Source organism: Eretmochelys imbricata, chromosome 2 (genome assembly GCF_965152235.1).
Source record: "Eretmochelys imbricata isolate rEreImb1 chromosome 2, rEreImb1.hap1, whole genome shotgun sequence".
Classification (NCBI taxonomy): domain Eukaryota; kingdom Metazoa; phylum Chordata; order Testudines; family Cheloniidae; genus Eretmochelys; species Eretmochelys imbricata.
This window is the reverse complement of record NC_135573.1, coordinates 157,624,799-157,644,979: the sequence shown is the minus strand read 5'-3', so window position 1 is coordinate 157,644,979 and position 20,181 is coordinate 157,624,799. Positions and strand designations below refer to the sequence as shown.

Sequence of the window (20,181 nt, the reverse complement as noted above, 5' to 3'; positions counted from 1 at the left end):
TGAACCTCGCTTGGCTCGGCTACAGAATGAAAGAGAAACTAAAGGAATTGGACTACTGCTCATACTTCTCTCAGAATGTCTAAACCAAGGCCTAAAACTCAGCTTGACCTAACTATGTTTCTTAGGGGGTGTGAAAAAAAAATCTCGTACCGCAAGAGACATATTTAAGACGACCTAAGACTGGGTATAGACAACCCTAGGTCAATGGAAGAATTCTTTGTCAGCCTAGCTACTGCCTCTCAAGAGGTGGATTTACTACAGTGAGAAGAAAAACCACTTCCATTCCTGTGCTGTGCTTGTAGTGTAGACATAGCTGAAGATGTAATCTCATTTGGGTAATTATTTGTAAACTCAGTTGCATAAATGAAATGAGTGACAGCAGCTTAGGCCAGGTCTACACTAAAAAGTTAGGTGGACCCAAGCTACATCACTCAGGGGTGTGAAAAATCCACAGCCCTGAGCAATGTAGTTAAGCCGACCTAACCCCTGCTGTAAACAGCACTAGGTCAACAGAGAATTCTTCCATCAACCTAGCTACTGCCTCTCAGGGAGGTAGTTTAAATACCGCGATGGGACAACCCCTGCCATCACTGTAGTGAGTGTCTCCACTCAAGTGCTACACCAGTGCAGCTGCAGTGGTTTGAACATAGACATAGCCTTAGTGTTGAACTCAAAAGGTGATTTTAGATGATATTGCATAGGTCTCCTCTTCGAAACGATGATCACGACCTACCCAATCGTACAACATTTGTTTTGTGATATGAGCACTGTGAAATCAAGCTTAAACTATAAAGAAAACATGTCACTTTGAACTCCTCCTCCTCAAAAAGCACCATACAACCCAGTAGCACTGCATGTCTGATATCGTGACCTATTAAACAAGTTAAAAAATAAACTTATTGTGAAATAGGACTTTATTTCTCTCTGTGACTGTCCCATTTAGGAGACAACATTCACAAATAATAATTTATGGAAAAGGTTATTTGAGAGCTTGACATTCATGAAAAGCACAGAAATTCATAGCTGAAGCTGAAACGCTATCATTAAGTCTTTGTGTTGTCTTGATAAATGATTAAAAGGGAAAGGGAAAGGTGCACCACATTTCCAGTCTGGTGACTTGCTTGGTTGTTTTTATTTGCTAGAGTAGAAAAGTGTGCTGTAGAGGTGCCTATGGGTAGATTTTGATAGATTGTTGCTTCTGAAAATACCTTTTTTAAAAAGAAGTCAGTATATATTTAGACACTTTTATACATTATACACCTGACAGACCATAGTGACCCATTTAGAAGAGCTCTGAAAGCTCTTAACAAGAATGTCTGAATAATCACTCCGAAGATGTGTTTAGTCAAAAGGACGTTTATATAAATCTGCCTTTTGGCAGTCTAAATAAAAGTGCATTTCAGACAGAGAGCATAACTTCAGTTCACAAATCACTTTCTTTCTAATAGCAAAGACCATAGCAAGGGGAAATTACTTACTTGCCATAGCTTAATTTGTATGGAGGTTGTTTTGAATTTTGCTAATAACAAAAACTTATTAAGGATATAATTAAAGAGGATATAAATATATATCTTTCCACTTGCCTAATTTAATATCCCCAAACATTTAGACCAAAATTTACACTTTTTGCCTTTGAGATTTAGCCATATAGACATATCCCAGGCTAAAATTTAACGTACTAAGGGTATGTCTACGCTACAGTAGCACTGTAGTACAGATCCTTCCTACATCAAGAGAAGACATTGTTCAATCGATGCAGGTAATCCATCTCTCCAAGAGGCAGTAACTAAGTCAACAGAAGAATTCTTCCATCAATTTAACCACATCTACACAGAGGATTAGGTTGACCTAATAACAGAGCTCAGGGTGCAAACATTTTTACAGCCCTGAGCAATGCAGCTAAGTTGATCTAAGTTTTAGGTGTATACCAAGCTTAAGTATAAAACCTTGCCAGAAAAGCTGACAGTATTGTTAATGCAATCCCAAAAAGCAGCATCTCTAATACAGAGGGATCCATTTACAAAGTTAGGAAACTCTCAAAGTCAGAACTGTTCAACGCAGAGATCTGTGTTGCTTGGCAACATCAGTCCTGTTTGCAGCTGAAGTGTTTCTTTTTGTACCAATTTAAAGAAGTGTCCTGACAAAATTAGCAAAAAACCAGACGAGTCCTTTCAGTGACGACAGCTGTTTATACAGGTGTAGGTGATGGATGGTGAGGACAGGGAAAGTGTGTGCTGGCAACAGAGAAATCAGGCTAGACAAACTGCACTCCAAAATCTAATTTGACTTTAATGACTAGATGTCATTATCATCATCATCATCAACAATACCGTTAAGTCTTTGCAGGACCTCAAAAAGATGTTGGCAAACATACCAGATTCAACTGCTAATGTAATTCTCTGTGCAACTATCCTGCTATGTAACATGCCTGACACAAGCAAGCATGGTAGAATGAGGACAATTCATAAGCAGATTTGTAAACATACACTCCAGTTGTCTCTCATCAGAAGGGATCATAAAGAAATTGAAGCTAGATTTTGGTCTGAATTAAGGAAGGCAGTTTCTTAATGTATTCCTAGGGCAAAAACCAAAAACCCAAAATGAACACACCTCTCCCCCCAACAACAAAACAAATGGTGAGAATCTAAGATTCAGCGCATTGGAAGTGACCTAAAACAGCAAAAATTCTCATTTCACTTTTGTGCACTCTAGTACTATTTGATATAAAATAAATCTGAAATCCTCAGGCATGAAGAAAAGCTTTCTGAACTGAGGCCCACAGAGTTTACAACACCTAACTTTTAGGCGCATAGCCACCTAGTGAAATCCACAAACCCCAAGTTAGGCTCCCAGGCTCCCTATACAATGCATGGGGAGAGTGAGAATGAGATTCATAAAAGCCAGCACACTAGGTGGGGAGCCGCCTGAGCTAGCCAACAGCAGATGCCAAGGAGCAGATTCATTCTAAGCTCTCCTCCCCTAGGTAGTTAGGCACCTATATCCACTCACAATCCACAGCTGGGATTCCTCTCCTGGGGTCAGGCACCAAAGCAGTTTCTTGTAAGAAGGCAGCAGTAGACATCTAACTCTACACAAATCAGCTGAGGGAGGACAGTGACTTCCCCCTTATAGCCTTTAGCCCAATGATTAGGGAACTCACCTGGGATGTGGGTCCAATTCCCCACTCTGCCTGATGAGAGGGGATATGAACAGGGAACAGCCACCTCTCAGATGAGTGACTTACCCACCGTGCTAGGGAATGTTCCCATGTGGGACTCCCTCAAGTGCTGCTGTTGAAGCTCTTCATCTGTGCATAAATAACTAACTAGTCACTGGGCCAGACAGAGAGAGAATGACTCTATAGTCCAGCGGTTGGGGCAGTCATCCGAGAGGCGGGAAACTTGGCTAATGCCTATGTTCACGTGGTTTGAGGCTCATGCTGGAGCTGAGGCATGAGACAGGCGTCCAGGCACCTGGACTTAAGGGTTGTGCACATACTGACACACAGAAACTTAGGCGCCATGGGGACTTTCATGGTATTTAGGCACTGATGGATTTTAGGCACCTCCATGGTTAGGCGGCAGCTGAGCAGGGGATTGATCTTGATGGCACCTAAACATTGGACTTCAGCACCTAATCTCCTTTTGTGGACCTGGGCCTGATTCTCCCTGCGCACACAGTGGCTTTTCACTTCACGTGTCTGTATGCTCATTAACGTGTTTTGCATTTGAAGGCACAGATGTTGGTAGTTGGCATAAGCATGTAAGAACCTGTCACGCCTGATTCACCTATCCTGTCATATTCACGGGGCTCTTCCTCTGGTAGGCATTGAAGATGAGCATCTATGACAGGATTTGTGCATGTGATTCCAAAAGGGAGGTGGGGGAGGGAAAGAGGAGAAAAGAGCAAAGATAGGCCGAAAGAATAAATGCTGTAAAGATGGTGTTATCTAGTGACTACATATAAAACCCTTAGGGTTTTTACAGCAAAGAGGAATAAATTGTTCACAAAAAGTGAATATGTTTATGCAATAATATTTTACAATAGTTGCTTTATATAGGGAGCCTTTCATCTCAAGAGAACCCCAAAGCACTTAATATTGGCCAAGTTCTGCTTTATGTACACACACACACACACACACAAAATGACTTCAGCCTCCATCTTTGCGATAGAACACAGCATGTGAGTAGTCACGAACAACTACTAACAGAACACAGTAACGCTACATAGCATGTTTTTTAAAAGACAGGAAGTGAAGAAGAATATGATCTCTAACTAAGACTGCAAGGGAATAAGGCAGGCAGAATATACTGCAATTATCCACCTGGAATTTGGCCAGGAAGCTCGTTAATAGGATTAACAGCCCTATTCTTATCAGAAATGCCAAGGGATCTTTAATGAGCAAAATAGGTCAGCACCTTGTCTTGTGTCTCATCCAAAAATGCAGCACCTACAGCAATGCAGTATCCCATCATAATGCCACACCAAGGCATTGGTTCAGCACTGACTCATAGCAAAAGGGGCTGCCGAGAGAATTTCCAGCCCTACGTTTTAGATGCGAGTTATACCTGGAGGACTCCCATCCAACCATGCCAATACTGCTTAGCTCATGAGGTCTGACAGAATCACAGCCCCAGTTGGAATGACTGCATATAGTCAGTATAATCCATGGAAATTAATAATGTCGACTGTCTGCCAAACAAGTTTTATTCTGGCATGAAAAGAACGTTTATCAATTACAGTTTTTTCACAGCTGCACTTAGCTGATAAGAGAGTGACACTGATTTACCTTTTTGGTTTGGTTAAATGGGGAGTAGTGGGGAAAGGGATATGCAGATCTGACTCCTTCCAATCTATGAAATGGACAACCCTATCTCAAAAAGTCTGCACTGTTCACTCTCAGATTATAAAACAAGGAGCACTGAAGACATAACCACAACATATATTCAAATTCTCCACCTCAAAAGTGCATGCTGGAGCCACCACAAACAGGTGCCCTGAAAAAATGAAACAGTTTAATTTAGCTACATGTATTCCATATAAACAGTGAAGAAATTAACCCATGATTGGCACTATGAGCTATGCTATATGTTATGCAGTGTTGTAGCTGTGTCATTCCCAGGATATTAGAAAGATAAGGTGGGTGAGGTAATATATTTTATTGGACCAACTTCTGTTGGTGAGAGAGACAAGCTTTTGAGGTACACAGACCTAAGGAAGAGCTCTATATAGCGCGAAAGCTCGTGTCTCTCACCAACAGAAGTTGGTCCAATAAAAGATATTACCTCACCCACTTTGTCTATGCAATACTGGCAGATACAACTGGCTTCTAAGGAACTCCCCACCAAATTAACTTCTGGTCTGAATTCATTATGCTTTCTTCTCAGTCCCAAAGCCGTTTTGCCTCCACACTTCTTGTTTTATTAAAAGTTGGCAGAAAGTCTGTTCAGCTGTAGTGTCTAGCGTGAAACTCTCCACCACCCTACAACCACTCCCAATATTATTCAGTTATATCTAATAGCTTCACTAACACAAAAAACTGTGGATGGTATTTTCAAAGGAAAATAAGGGAATTAGATGCCCAGTGGGATTTGGGCACCTTAGACTATGAAAATCCGAGCTTCTGTGAATTTGACCTAGTGACTATACAGAGGAAAGAGTGAAGCTCACTATTATTACTATAATTATTATTATTTGCAAGGTGGTAGAATCTAAGAGCCCGACTCAGAGACCAGGACCTCGCTGTGTGCTAGGTGCTATACAAACACAGAACAAAAGGACAGTACCTGCCCCAAAGAGCAATAATCTAAAACAGCAGAAGATCATTAATGATCTGGAAGATGGTGTGGATTGCACCCTCAACAAGTTTGCAGATGACACTAAACTGGGAGGAGAGGTAGATATGCTGGAGGCTAGGGATAGGATACAGAGGGACCTCAACAAATTAGAGGATTGGGCCAAAAGAAATCTGATGAGGTTCAACAAGGACAAGTGCAGAGTCCTGCACTTAGGACAGAAGAATCCAATGCACCGCTACAGACTAGGGACCGAATGGCTCGGCAGCAGTTCTGCAGAAAAGGACCTAGGGTTTACAGTGGATGAGAAGCTGTATATGAGTCAACAGCATGCCCTTGTTGCCAAGAAGGCCAATGGCATTTTGGGATGTATATGTAGGGGCATTGCCAGTAGGTCGAGGGACGTGATCGTTCCCCTCTGTTCGACATTGGTGAGGCCTCATCTGGAGTACTGTGTCCAGTTTTGGGCCCCACAGTAGAAGAAGGATGTGGAAAAACTGGAAAGAGTCCAGTGGAGGGCAACAAAAATGATTAGGGGACTGGAACACATGAGGAGAGGCTGAGGGAACTGGGATTGTTCAGTCTGTGGAAGAGAAGAATGAGGGGCGATTTGATAGCTGCTTTCAACTACCTGAAAGTGGGTTCCAAAGAGGATGGATCTAGACTGTTCTCAGTGGTAGCTGATGACAGAACAAGGAGTAATGGTCTCAAGTTGCAGTGGGGGAGGTTTAGGTTGGATATTAGGAAAAACTTTTTCATTAGGAGGGTGGTGAAACACTGGAATGGGTCATCTAGGGAGATGGTAGAATCCCCTTACTTAGAGGTTTTTAAGGTCAGGCTTGACAAAGCCCTGGCTGGGATGATTTGAGTTGGGGATGGGTCCTGCTTTGAGCAGGGGGTTGGACTAGATGACCTCGAGGTTCCTTCCAACACTGATATTCTATGATTCTAAGACAATAGAGGTTGTTGTCAAATGCACAAAGCAGGGGAAAAAAGACCCCAAAGAAGCCAAATAATTTCTCTTATCTTTTTCAAGAGTGGTAATCTTAGGTATTATGTGCAATGCCTGTAAGTTAAATACACATGGGGTCTAAAACGAAACTTGCTCATTTTTAGCTCAGAAAATGTAAGATTAAGAACAAATTTAACATGTTATTTTCTTTACTGATTTAGGGCTTAATTCTACCCCCATTTACTTCAGTAGGAGTTGTGTCTGAGTCCTTAAACTACAGTATTGTTTATCATCCAGAAGCACCGAGTAATGTGACTCCTGGTTTATGGGTTACGGCCTCCACTCTGTGGACAAGATTAAATGTCAGTGCTAGGTTTACTGCTCATGGTCCAGTGCTGGTGGTGTTAAGCACAAGCCACTTCATGCTTATGGTGAGGTATCTGATGGTATAAGTCTAAATTCAACCCAGGTATAACATTATTACAGTAACTGGGATTATACCAGGGATGACTGTGGCCCAATAACTTGAGCTCCTTGGGGAATCAGAATATCATTTCCTTTATCTTAGCTTTGGCTGGACACATCTCAGGTGTCCTCTCCCCATCACCTATTTAATAGGAAACATAAATATTCCATCTACTGTTCCTCTCACTCCCACCCACAACACACAACAAATCACTTTTTATTTTGGTGCATCCAATGGAACTAAGCCTCTTCCAGCTGCCATGGCATACTAGGTTGTGAAAGATGAGAGTAGAAGAAAGTTACACACTTGATTCTGAACCTTACAGATAAAGGTCCCAATCAAATGAAATTGTAGGAGCCCAGGTTTGTCTGATCCATCCCTGACTGAAACAAACACACACACACAGATAAATCTCCACACAGTGAAATACAAAGTAAACAAATCAAGCAGAACCAGTCAGACTCAAGTGGTCAACAGATCTGCTAACAACCTTGGATAGGACTTGATGCATATACACTGGTGAGTCACCCCAATCCTGCAGATTCTCTATTTACATTTCAGAGGACATTAGAGATGACCCAGCAGAACTGGCTGTCCTTCTACCAAGACTTAGCTTTGAAGTTTCAAGATTTGTTTTCTGAGGCTGTAAGTACTGCACAATGTACAAGACAATCAGGGCCTCTGGGTCGTTCCTGCTCTTTTAAAGGCCTCATTCACACAATAGGGTTGAAACCATTTCCATCCATACAGTGCACAAGGGCCAAGGAGTTAATATACAAAAATAGAAAGTTTCCATTAAGCAATTGTTATAAAGAATCAGACTCCCTGTGTATGTTTGTAACTTGTTTTTAGGAGTTCATTACAAAATAACTATCTTGTTTCCATGGGAATAACAAAACAAATGCATTAACTTCCATGTGTTAAAAGTTCATAGGACTGTCTCTTCTCACTCCAAATGGGCTGACTCCAATTAAGTATCCCAAAGACGAGATCTGAACAATTTGGTCTCTTCTCTGTGGTTTCTTACTTCAAAGGGGTTAATGGAAGTCTGGGGAAGAAGATAAAATACTCACTGAAAAGAAAGGACAAAGAGGAATGCACTGGAAAGAAAGTCTAAACAACCCATTACAATATAAAACACAATGACAAACTCAGATAGAGGAAATGCAAATTGAAACTCATTGACCAGAAAATGAAACCAACAGGAAAATCTTTACAATGGGGTGTGCAAAAACACAAAGGCTTTTATGAAAATATTGAAACAGTAGAGGTGGGGTGTTCAATTAAGAAAACAAGAGAGTCATGAAAGGGATCATGAATATCATCAACTTAAAAACCTCTCTGCGCTTGTTTATGACATGAGGAAACCTTTATCTTTAGGAAGGATACATTCTTACATACCATTCTATTTTAAGCTCTACTTCTTACACAAGCTGAATCACTCACATATATCACCCTGGTGCATAGTAAGTATAGCTGAGCACATAATTCACAATACATTTGATAAATGCCGGTTTTATCCCCATTTGTGAACAGATTATACATTCTTAAAATTGGTAATTCAAAATTATTCATTAATTTTTTCTTCCTCTAATGGATGAACTGCATAGCGCAGGGGTTTCTGAAACTTTTGTACTCGTGACCCTTTTTACATAGCAAGCCTGTGAGTGCAAACCCCCCCCCCCAAATTAAAAAACAAATACTATTATAAATGCTGGAGGCAAAGCAGGGTTTGGGGTGGAGGCTGACAGCTCACGACCCCCCCATGTAAGAGCCTTGTGACCTCCTGAGGGGTCCAAACTCCCAGTTTGAGAACCCAACATAGTGTGCTCAGAAGGACAGATTCTGAATTTAGGCCTTGATCCTTCACCTGGTTTTCTAGGATCTAAATTTATACCAGAGAAAATCTTAATTCAGTTTCCTGACATCAGTAAAAAGATCAAGAACTGGTAGAGGGCAGATTGCAATTGCAAATTTTATTTCAGTGATTATCCAAGCTTAACTTTCAACTTTTGAAAGCATCTACACTAGTATAATGCCTGAGCAGTCTCACATCACAGGATGTGAACAACTATGTTAAAAATTACTCTCAAACTTTTGTAAATATTCACATACTATTTCCACTCTTTTCTCAACTCCTGTAATAAAGAATCTAATTTCAGTTATTTAAGGGTTCAACTTAATAGATGAGAGAAATTAAGCAGATAGATGCATTTCACCTTGGCATGAACGCTTTCCAGTGCAATCTTAGTTTTAAAATGTCCTGACTTTTAGTGCCTGATCTAGCAAATTTAATATTTCATAAATGGTAGGTTTTGCATTTAATTTCCTAGTTTTAAGAGGGCAAAGAAAATCTGGAAGCAATCAGAGAAGCTTCCCATTACCCTGTAGGTTTCTACATTGCACAGTTCACAAGTTTCTCTCTCAAAACCAGCAACGCTTGTACATTTTGTGGCTTGAGTGCACACTTACACAGAGATTCACTGTACATGCAAAGGCAGGATCCATGAATCTCGCCCTGATGTGAAGGGGCTCATCAACCCTCAAAGTGTGGTTCTGAGGGAAGCACCACCACAGTGTGACATAGGGATTGGGGACCAGGAGGTAGCATTAGTAGAGCTGGGAGGCCATAAACACTTTTGCAAGTGGGGAGGGAGTCTTGTCTGGATTGGACGCCAGCCTAGTGGAATAACTCACATGACTGGAGTACTGTCATGGATGGATATAAACTGTTCAGGAAGGACAGGCAGGGCAGAAAAGGCGGGGGAGTTGCACTGTATGTAAGGGAGCAGTATGACTGCTCAGAGCTCAAGTATGAAACTGCAGAAAAACCTGAGTGTTTCTGGATTAAGTTTAGAAGTGTGAGCAACAAGGGTGATGTCATGGTGGGAGTCTGCTATAGACCACCGGACCAGGGGGATGAGGTGGACGAGGCTTGCTTCCGGCAAGTCACAGAAGTTACTAGATCGCAAGCCCTGGTTCTCATGGGAGACTTCAAATCACCCTGATATCTGCTGGGAGAGCAATGCAGCGGTGCACAGACAATCCAGGAAGTTTTTGGAAAGTGTAGGGGACAATTTCCTGGTGCAAGTGCTGGAGGAACCAAATAGGGGCAGAGCTCTTCTTGACCTACTGCTCACAAACCAGGAAGAATTAGTAGGGGAAGCTAAAGTGGATGGGAACCTGGGAGGCAGTGACCATAAGGTGGTCGAGTTCAGGGTCCTGACACAGGGAAGAAAGGAGAGCACCAGAATACAGACCCTGGACTTCAGAAAAGCAGACTGACTCCCCCAGGGAACTGATGGGCAGGATCCCCTGGGAGAATAACATGAGAGGGAAAGGAGTCCAGGAGAGCTGGCTGTATTTTAAAGAATCCTTATTGAGGTTACAGGGACAAACCATCCCGATGTGTAGAAAGAATAGTAAATATGGCAGGCGACCAGCTTGGCTTAACAGTGAAATCCTTGCTGATCTTAAACACAAAAAAGAAGCTTACAAGAAGCGGAAGATTGGACAAATGACCAGGGAAGAGTATAAAAATATTGCTCAGGCATGCAGGAGTGAAATCAGGAAGCCCAAATCACACCTGGAGTTGCAGCTAGCAAGAGATGTTAAGAATAACAAGAAGGGTTTCTTCAGGTATGTTAGCAACAAGAAGAAAGTCAAGGAAAGTGTGGGCCCCTTACTGAATGAGGGAGGCAACCTAGTGACAGAGGATGTGGAAAAAGCTAATGTACTCAATGCTTTTTTTGCCTCTGTCTTCACGAACGAGGTCAGCTCCCAGACTACTGCACTGGGCAGCACAGCATGAGGAGGAGGTGACCAGCCCTCTGTGGAGAAAGAAGTGGTTCGGGACCAATTAGAAAAGCTGGACGAGCACAAGTCCATGGGGCCGGATGCGCTGCATACGAGAGTGCTGAAGGAGTTGGCGGATGTGATTGCAGAGCCATTGGCAGTTATCTTTGAAAACTCATGGCGATCCCGGGAAGTCCCGGACGACTGGAAAAAGGCTAATGTAGTGCCCATCTTTAAAAAAGGGAAGGAGGAGGATCCTAAGTACTACAGGCCAGTCAGTCTCACCTCAGTCCCTGAAAAATCATGGAGCAGGTCCTCAAGAAATTAATTCTGAAGCACTTAGAGGAGAGGAAAGTGATCAGGAACAGTCAGCATGGATTCACCAAGGGCAAGTCATGCCTGACTAATCTAATTGCCTTCTATGATGGGATAACTGGCTCTGTGGATGAGGGGAAAGCGGTGGACGTGTTGTTCCTTGACTTTAGCAAAGCTTTTGACACGGTCTCCCACAGTATTCTTGCCAGCAAGTTAAATAAGTATGGGCTGGATGAATGGACTATAAGGTGGATAGAAAGTTGGCTAGATTGTCGGGCCTAACGGATAGTGATCAATGGTGCCATGTCTAGTTGGCAGCCGGTATCAAGTGGAGTGCCCCAAGGTTCGGTCCTCGGGCCAGTTTTGTTCAATATCTTCATTAATGATCTGGAGGATGGTGTGGATTGCACCCTCAACAAGTTTGCAGATGACACTAAACTGGGAGGAGAGGTAGATACGCTGGAGGGTAGGGATAAGATACAGAGGGACCTCAACAAATTAGAGCATTGGGCCAAAAGAAATCTGATGAGGTTCAACAAGGACAAGTGCAGAGTCCTGCACTTAGGACAGAAGAATCCAATGCACCGCTACAGACTAGGGACCGAATGGCTCGGCAGCAGTTCTGCAGAAAAGGACCTAGGGTTTACAGTGGATGAGAAGCTGTATATGAGTCAACAGCATGCCCTTGTTGCCAAGAAGGCCAATGGCATTTTGGGATGTATATGTAGGGGCATTGCCAGTAGGTCGAGGGACGTGATCGTTCCCCTCTATTCGACATTGGTGAGGCCTCATCTTGAGTACTGTGTCCAGTTTTGGGCCCCACACTACAAGAAGGATGTGGAAAAATTGGAAAGAGTCCAGCGGAGGGCAACAAAAATGATTAGGGGACTGGAACACATGACTTATGAGGAGAGGCTGAAGGAACTGGGATTGTTCAGTCTGCGGAAGAGAAGAAAGAGGGGGGATTTGATAGCTGCTTTCAACTACCTGAAAGGGGGTTCCAAAGAGGATGGATCTAGACTGTTCTCAGTGATAGCTGATGACAGAACAAGGAGTAATGGTCTCAAGTTGCAGTGGGGGAGGTTTAGGTTGGATATTAGGAAAACCTTTTTCACTAGGAGGGTGGTGAAACACTGGAATGCGTTACCTAGGGAGGTGGTGAAATCTCCTTCCTTAGATATTTTTAAGGTCAGGCTTGACAAAGCCCTGGCTGGGATTATTTAGTTGGGGATGGGTCCTGCTTTGAGCAGGGGGTTGGACTAGATGACCTCCTGAGGTCCCTCCCAACCCTGATATCCTATGATCCTATTTAGTCTAAATCCACTACTGTGGTTGTGTGTGCAAGTCTGTTCTGCAGTCATTGTTAAAACTTGTCAGGGTTGCCTTGAATAAATAAATAAAGGTACGTTCAGGGGGCATCTGCAGGAATTTAAATTTGACCGCTTTTAGAGAGGCATTTAAACACACGATGTTATGAGGAAATCCAGTACACCCTTGCTATAACGAACCCCTGAGGATCCAAGCCATTTGGCCATTATTACCAAGGGTTCATTACAGCAAAAGAGAGGAGGTGCATAGCTCCTCCAGTCCCAGGGCTGCGGTGGAGCCACAGAACTCCTCTGACCCTGGGGCTGTGGCAGGGAGAGAGAGCACTTCTCCGGTCCCAAGGAGCTCTGTGACCCTTCCGTGGCCCTGGGGCCAGAGAAGTTCTGTGTCCTTGCTGATTATTTAAGGGGGTGGGGGGGAGGGGCAGAGAAGCTCTGTGACCCTCCCGTGCCCCTGCCTGCCCCCATTGTCATGCTCCCAGGTACATCAGTATTTGGAGTATTCCCTAGATTTAATGTAATGAGAGCCCAAGGAATAAAACAAATAGGTAATTTTATTTAGTTATCCAAGGCATCTGGCAAGTTTAACAGCAACTGATGAAATTCTAGACCTAAGGAATGTTGTTTTTCAGTGTGTGCACTCAAGATGTAATTTGTAGGCAATAATATCTGTTGTTTTTTTCTCCTACAACTAACAAAGGCACAAGTCCTCAGTGAGGACAGCATTCAAGCTTGATTCCAAACTTCAGCTCTCTTTGCTTTAGCCTTGCCTAAAAAATGTGGCGAGGGTACATATGTGGGCTTTGGTTGTTGGTTTTTGGTTGGTTGAGGGTTTGTTTGTTTGTTGTTTTTTAAAGTGAATAGTGGCTTTTCTTTCCCATCCTCAGCAAACTAAAGAGCTGAAGGGATTTTGCTCAAAACGTTCCAGAAAATTTTCATCTTTAAGCAGGGCTCAAACATTTGTCAGCCTGAGTTTGACTTTTTATCCCTGTATGAAATCCAGGAGTTAAAAGTGCAACTTTTTTCAACCCTATCTACAGTAGCACGACCAATCCCCTCTGGTAGTATTTTACAGTGTGCTAAAGGCACTAACTTCTGTTCATTCATCAGTATCGTACCTCCTTCAAGGATTTTCCAGCCTGCTACTGCCAAGAGCAGTGAGTCTCCTTGATGTCATCTATAAACACAAAGTACATTAGAACCACTACTTTGTGAGGGTGTTCTGGACTGACTGGCATCAAAATGGGATTTGAAAGAAAAGAGTTGTATTGATCAGTGGATAATGCAAGCATTTGTTTGGCAAGTTTATTCTTTTTGTCAGGGGTATTTGGTTTAGTGGCACTGGCATGGAGTCCAAGGTTAATTTGTTTCTGTAGAAGGAAGTAGATTATACATCTACCCACCTTGTTCTGTTTCTCTTTTCATTTTGTGGCTTACACATTCCACTTTCAGCTTTTTTGAGGTTAGTCGCTCAGTACTTTTACAGCAACTATGACTGCTAGAATCAACGATACTCTTCCTGAGAGCTAGTTAAATCCTCGGTGTAGATAAGTTACTCTGCCAATGCAGTTTATCTCGACTGCCTGTATTTACACGTCCCGTGAAGCTGCATTTTGTATTTCCGCCAAAAAGTAAATCACAAAAAAGTACATAGGCCACAGTCAGAAAAGATGAACATTTCCAAATGAGAAGAGGTAACATTGTACACTTCCTGTGTTCAAACCTATCAGAGCAGAACCCACTCTAAGCAAGAGCTTACAAACAAAACAGACAGAAATGAAAAAGAAACTATTCTAGTGATATAACCCTCTCAGACCTGATTAGGCAATACCCTTTACTGCTCCTTGGAAGATCAGACTAGGCTGTCAGATAGATCAGCAGGCAGGAACAAGTCAAAGAAGGCAATATAAAGAAAATCAAAAGGATAACAAAAACCAAAACCAATGGATCGCCTCCAACCAAAAGCCTCTGCCCAGTCTAGCCATGGTGGAGAATTGGATTTCTGAAGCTGGGCACCTGGACACTGGGGCTTGTGGAGTCTGGATGTGTCGGTAGTCAGTACTGGGGGGACAAATGGGTGTCATCCTGAAGGCACCTCAACAACTGATTCCAGGAGCCAACTTGGGTTCATAAAGCCAGAACCAGTAATTTTCTGCTAAAATAAGTCACTCAAGATGAACAGCAGCCAAACAGAAGAACTGGCCTAGAGTACATAAAGCCGTTATTGCTTCTTTATACACATGTGATCTCGCTGGCTCCAGCATCTCTGCCAAGTCAGAGATAAGGTGCTGTGACCTGGAAGGGAAATAAAAAGGCTGCATTCCTTATCACTGTGCAGTTCCACCAGCTGTCTCACTGCACAAGAGGAGAGAGGCATCAGGATGAACTGTAGAATGTGGGAGGAATGTACGATGCTCATCCCTGATAACAAAGGGATTGGAGATCCTCATTTGTATTTTTAACAAGGATGTTAGTGCATACAATAAGAAGCTTCTCCTTTACCTATTGAATTCCTGACCTAGATGCAAAGGGCTCTTGAGGAACATCACAAGGATAGAATCAGCGATGCAGAAGTCCCTTTGGGGTCCGTGACCGAGCAGCACAGGCCGGAGAACAGATGCCATATAGCAAGGCACCGAACATCATGGCATTGTTTCGTCCCTGCCCTCTGAAGCTAGGAAAAGTATTGCGCCCTCTGACATGTTAAGTTTCCCACAATGGAGTCATTCTAATGGTAAGGCTGAAAGACCCATTCCAATCTAATCCACATGTTTTAACCCCTTTTAGTAGTGTTAAAAACTTCTTTCGGCTTGTGAATTGTCACACGCAGGCTCATAGCAGATGAGAAAGAGCTTGGAAAAATTTGAAGCAGGTCACCCAAATGGATTTTGGGGACCCCCCCAATAGCAGTAGGGATCTGTATGCTTTTCTCATCCTAACTGGGAAAACAGGAGGCGGATGTTTCTTTGGAGGATTCTCCTATAGCCCCTTCTCTGCTTCACTTTTCTGGAGTTTCCTTCCCTTGTCCTTTGTTCACATTAAATGTTCATTTTCATTAAAATGAAAGGCTAAAAATACATGTTCACCAGAGATGGGTGAGATGGAAGAAAGCAACTAAAGAACAGTCTGTGAAGGCATGCTAGGAAAAACAAAGGGAGTGCAAAATGCAGACTGAGTTCAGTGAAAAAGATTAATGGGAATCAGGAGGGCTTGTCAAGTGAAAAGGAAGCCTAGGCAGAAAATAGGTCAGTTAAATGATTGGGGTAGTGGTTGCGAAATGAAACCCATGACTCCAAACTGGCTGAAACAATTAAATGTAAGGTAGACTAGGGAATATACATGAAGCTCTGCTGCTAAAGTGATTTGCTAATTAATGTACTGCACCAGTGTTGTACTCGACCCTAACCTATATTTGGAGAGAGACATTGACCTGGGGAAGTACCAAAAGGTTGGGGAGGGAGGTGGGGGGAGAAAAAAGAAAATATGGCACCAATCTTCGAAAAAGTGAAGAGACGACATTTTGGCTCCCATCACTCTGGCCTCTCTCTCCTAAATTTCCACCACAGTGAGAGAGGCATGCGAGAACTGCACAAAGAAAACAAACACTTGCGAATAACAAGAAGGACACATACAAATAAGGAAGTTGTAAGACTAAACATTACAAATGCTGTCTGGGGTACGTCACTTTAATCCTCCAAATGCTGCCTAGTATCTGGTGCATGAGTCCTGGAAATGGCATGTTCTTTTGGGCACATCAGGAGGGGAAATTTGGAAGGTGGGAGCAAGGAGGGCTGGCATCGCTGGCTGGTGCAACTGGGAGGACAGGCACTCAGACCAGTGTGCATGCCGGGGGGCTGACAGTCACAAGAGAGTTTGGTAGGCTCACTTGTCAAGGAGACTGTGCGAGAGTTAGACAAGTAAGAGAGAGGACTGGCAGCAGGACCCTGCCGTGCGATGGGGGCTCTTAGGTGGATTCTTAAGTAGGAGACTGGGTGCTTCAGGGTTTGAGAAGGGTGGTGGCAAATCAGGCATTTGTTGTGTCCCACTGCGGAGATGAGCGCAGTCATCCTCCATTATTAGCAAGAAACAAAAAGAACGGTGCTCTTATTGGCCTCCACCATGTCTGGAACACACATGTCGACTGCAGGAAAAGAGGGCAGTGTTAGTAAACTGCAGAGACCCAACAACTTACCAGGGTGACAGCTGCCAGAGACATCTTTAAACACACCAAAAATATGAAAATCCAAAAGGGTGAAGTCATGGTGCCCCATGCAGATAAAGACAGTGGTGGAGACTGCTTTCAACAGCTAATCATTTTACTATTCAGTATGCATCACAATGGCCAAGTTCTGACTAGTTCCTACATGCGTTCGTGATAAGAAACTCTTCTCTTATAATACTACTACTTAGCACTTATATAGTATGACAGATATTGCAGCCTTGGCGTCTTTGGGAGCCAATGTATTAAATGTATGAATTGTTTATGTCTGATTGTGCTCTACTCCATGGGGAGAGGATGGTCACAGTTCCTCCAAGGAACTAAGAAACAGAGGTGTGATAAGGCAAGTCACTGAAACTAAACTAGTCTAGGAAGGTACCAGCCCCTGGAGAGATTCATACTGGGTTTTCCAGAGACTAGGACACAAAGAAAGGGATTTTGGTGTAAAATGATGAGCTTGAAGTCACATAGGGTCTTCTTTCTGAACTAGCAAAGGACAGGATCTTCTATCCAAGTGAGGCCCCACCCGGGCGGAAGGGTTGGAAAGACTTGGGCCTACTAGGGCCCAAAAGACTAGTGGGTGGTTCTGGGCATGGATAGTATTGATTTAAAACTGTATTGGTTTGGGGATTTTTTTGTCTGTAATGCTTTTACCTTAAGAATAAATGTGCTTGCTTAGTAAGATCTGTGTGATAACTCATAACTGCTGGCAGTACTCTGTTCATAGCCCTTAGAGAGAGAAAGCAAAGCACAGGTGCTGGCCTTTAGACAGACTGGCTTGCTGGGGATATCACAATATAAGGCAGGGAGCTGTGCAGCCTTAAAACCCCATCAGAAGAGAAAGAAACGTGGGTGTCTACCCAAGAGATGATGGCTGGAAGCTGGACATCTTAAGTGGGTGCTCTTGAGGGACTATGGAGGGGAACCAGAGGTGCAGTTACCCTGAAACTCAGACATACACCACTTTACATTTCAAAGTGTTGTGCTAACTAGTTAAGAGACGAATACTGTTACCATGCACTTGGGTTGCTCTTTCTGTGACTGGAAAGCTACAAAGCAGATCATGGCAAAAGACATTACTCCTAATAGAATAGCTGAAATCCCAGGGCAGATGACAGACTAAAGACCCAACATCCGTACTTTGTCTGCCAATCAAATAGTACATGCATTCCTACACTGAATGCATAGGGAAAGAGGGTAGGCAGCCACAAATAAGGAATCCTTCTAGTGTTAATGAGCAGCTCAATGGGAATTGATAAATCACGGCCCTATGATGGAAAAAATAAAGACAGGTTAATAAGTGCATTTTGATTCTCTCTCCACAACAGTGTGAAAATATTTGTTTAAAAAGGAGCCCAGTCGACATACTAGTGAAAATATGTTCAACACAAACACTGCTGAAAGGAAGCTGGAATACCATCACAGGCTGACTAAGGATAACTTTGAAAAACCAAACTGAGTTCTCCAGTAACAAGGAATGCATTTTGCCCCAAGCAACAGTCAACTATCAAATAAACAGACTACAAAAAACAGCTTAAAAGTAAACAAAACAGGAAATAAAATTCTCAGAACAAAAAAGTCTGATCATCAACTGTTTTTCATAACTTCTGTTTTTTATCAACCTGTATATTTTATGGATACATGTAAATTAGAGATGGAAAAGACCTAGCTCCTCAATCACTAATAGCAGTGTCGGCACTTCAGGCTTTTAATGATCAGTACCGTTGCCTACCTTAATGCAGCGCTTCTGCGCTGAGCACCTACCTGCTACAACTGTCCACATCCCAATCAGTTACACTTGTTTTACCCCGGTTACCTAATATTTGGGGTCTTGTGTGTTGTTTGCATTGGAGGAGAAATGGAGGATGGAGTCAGGTATTTCTTTGATTCAATCCTGTTAATTTAAAAGAATGTACATAAATAAATTTGTTAGTCTCTAAGGTGCCAAAAGTACTCCTTTTCTTTTTGCGGATACAGACCAACACGGCTGCTACTCTGAAACCCGTATATAAGTCCTGTTTCTCTCAACACAGTAGAAATCAAACAACAGGAGATGGTGCCTTTGCTCACAGGTCAAAACCTCTTTCTAGCCAGCACTCTACCCAAAGGGGCTCTCGCTCATCTTTTTCTCAGACTCATGCTACAAGCACTGTCCGTCTGTTTCTAGGACTGGCTTGCATGCTACCTTCTGTGTGTGCTTGTGTGGTATTTCTACTTTTCTCTTTCTCTCACTCACATGCACAGTTCCTTCAAACAATATCCGGCCCTCTGTGTTTGCATTCAGTGCTCCCTAGTGAAACCCCTCCCTCCATATAGCTCAGATTCTTAACTGGCCTTTCCAGCTCCAATTGTCTCAGATATCTACCACAAACACGGTTAACAGCTTTTTACATTTATCCTGAATGAAGGACACCTATTACAACCACCAGCTTCAGCAAGGTTTCAGCTCAAGGGCTGGAGCACCCATGGGGAAAAAAATAGTGGGACTGGCAGTCCCATGGACCAGCTCCTCTCCCTCTCCCCCAGAGCCTCCCACCCACCAAGATCAGCTTTTCAGCAGCATGCAGAAGGTGCTGGGGGGAGGGGGCGGAACAGGGCTGGAAGAGGCAGGGCAGGAGTGGAGAGGGGCAGGAAGAGGCGGGGTGGGGCATCTTAAGTGGGTGAAGGAGTGGAGTGGGTGTGGGACTTGGGGGTCGAGCACCCCAGGGGGGAAATGAGGAAGCCGGTGCCTATGGCTTGGACTGCTACAATCCTGGGGTTCTAGCAGTGTTTCTCAAAGGGCAGGATGCATTCATCCCAGGACTCACTGGAGCCCACTGAAGATGTATACAGCTCGGTCAAGTAACTGGGAAGGAAGAGCTTCATTTTCCCAAAGAGTGCCTTAAGCCTTCAAATGGTTGGAAAAAAAGCATTGGGTTAGAGCACGCACAAATCAATGCGAAACAGCAGACAATAGCTAATCAGCCTACTCTGGACCCACAAGACTGTTGGTGTAATGTCCGTAAGTCTTTAACCGCCCTCCCCTCAAGAGACCTATAATGAAATTCTGCTCCGCACTGTGAGCAGGTGGGATTCCTATTCTACTTCACACAGATTATATACACACTGTATATATCACACATTTACCTCCTTCTTGTAGTTTGCTTGTATTATCATCAAGTTAAAGACAACATTTCCCCCTTCCCCCCCAGACATCACCCTATACTTTCTCCCCAAATCTGGATCTTCCTAGCATTTTCCCTAAAGAACATCATTTCTATCCCTAGCTCCTTCTGCCTCAGAAAGACATTCCCAGTGTTTCTATATAGAACTCC

General features: G+C 43.2%; 1 protein-coding gene across 1 annotated transcript in view; it reads right to left on the bottom strand.

Annotated features, from left to right (window-relative positions):
• TPPP (tubulin polymerization promoting protein) overlaps nt 1-20,181 on the bottom strand; it is a 105,887-nt gene that overhangs the window by 14,506 nt on the left and 71,200 nt on the right. The gene's annotated exons all lie outside the window — the stretch shown is intronic.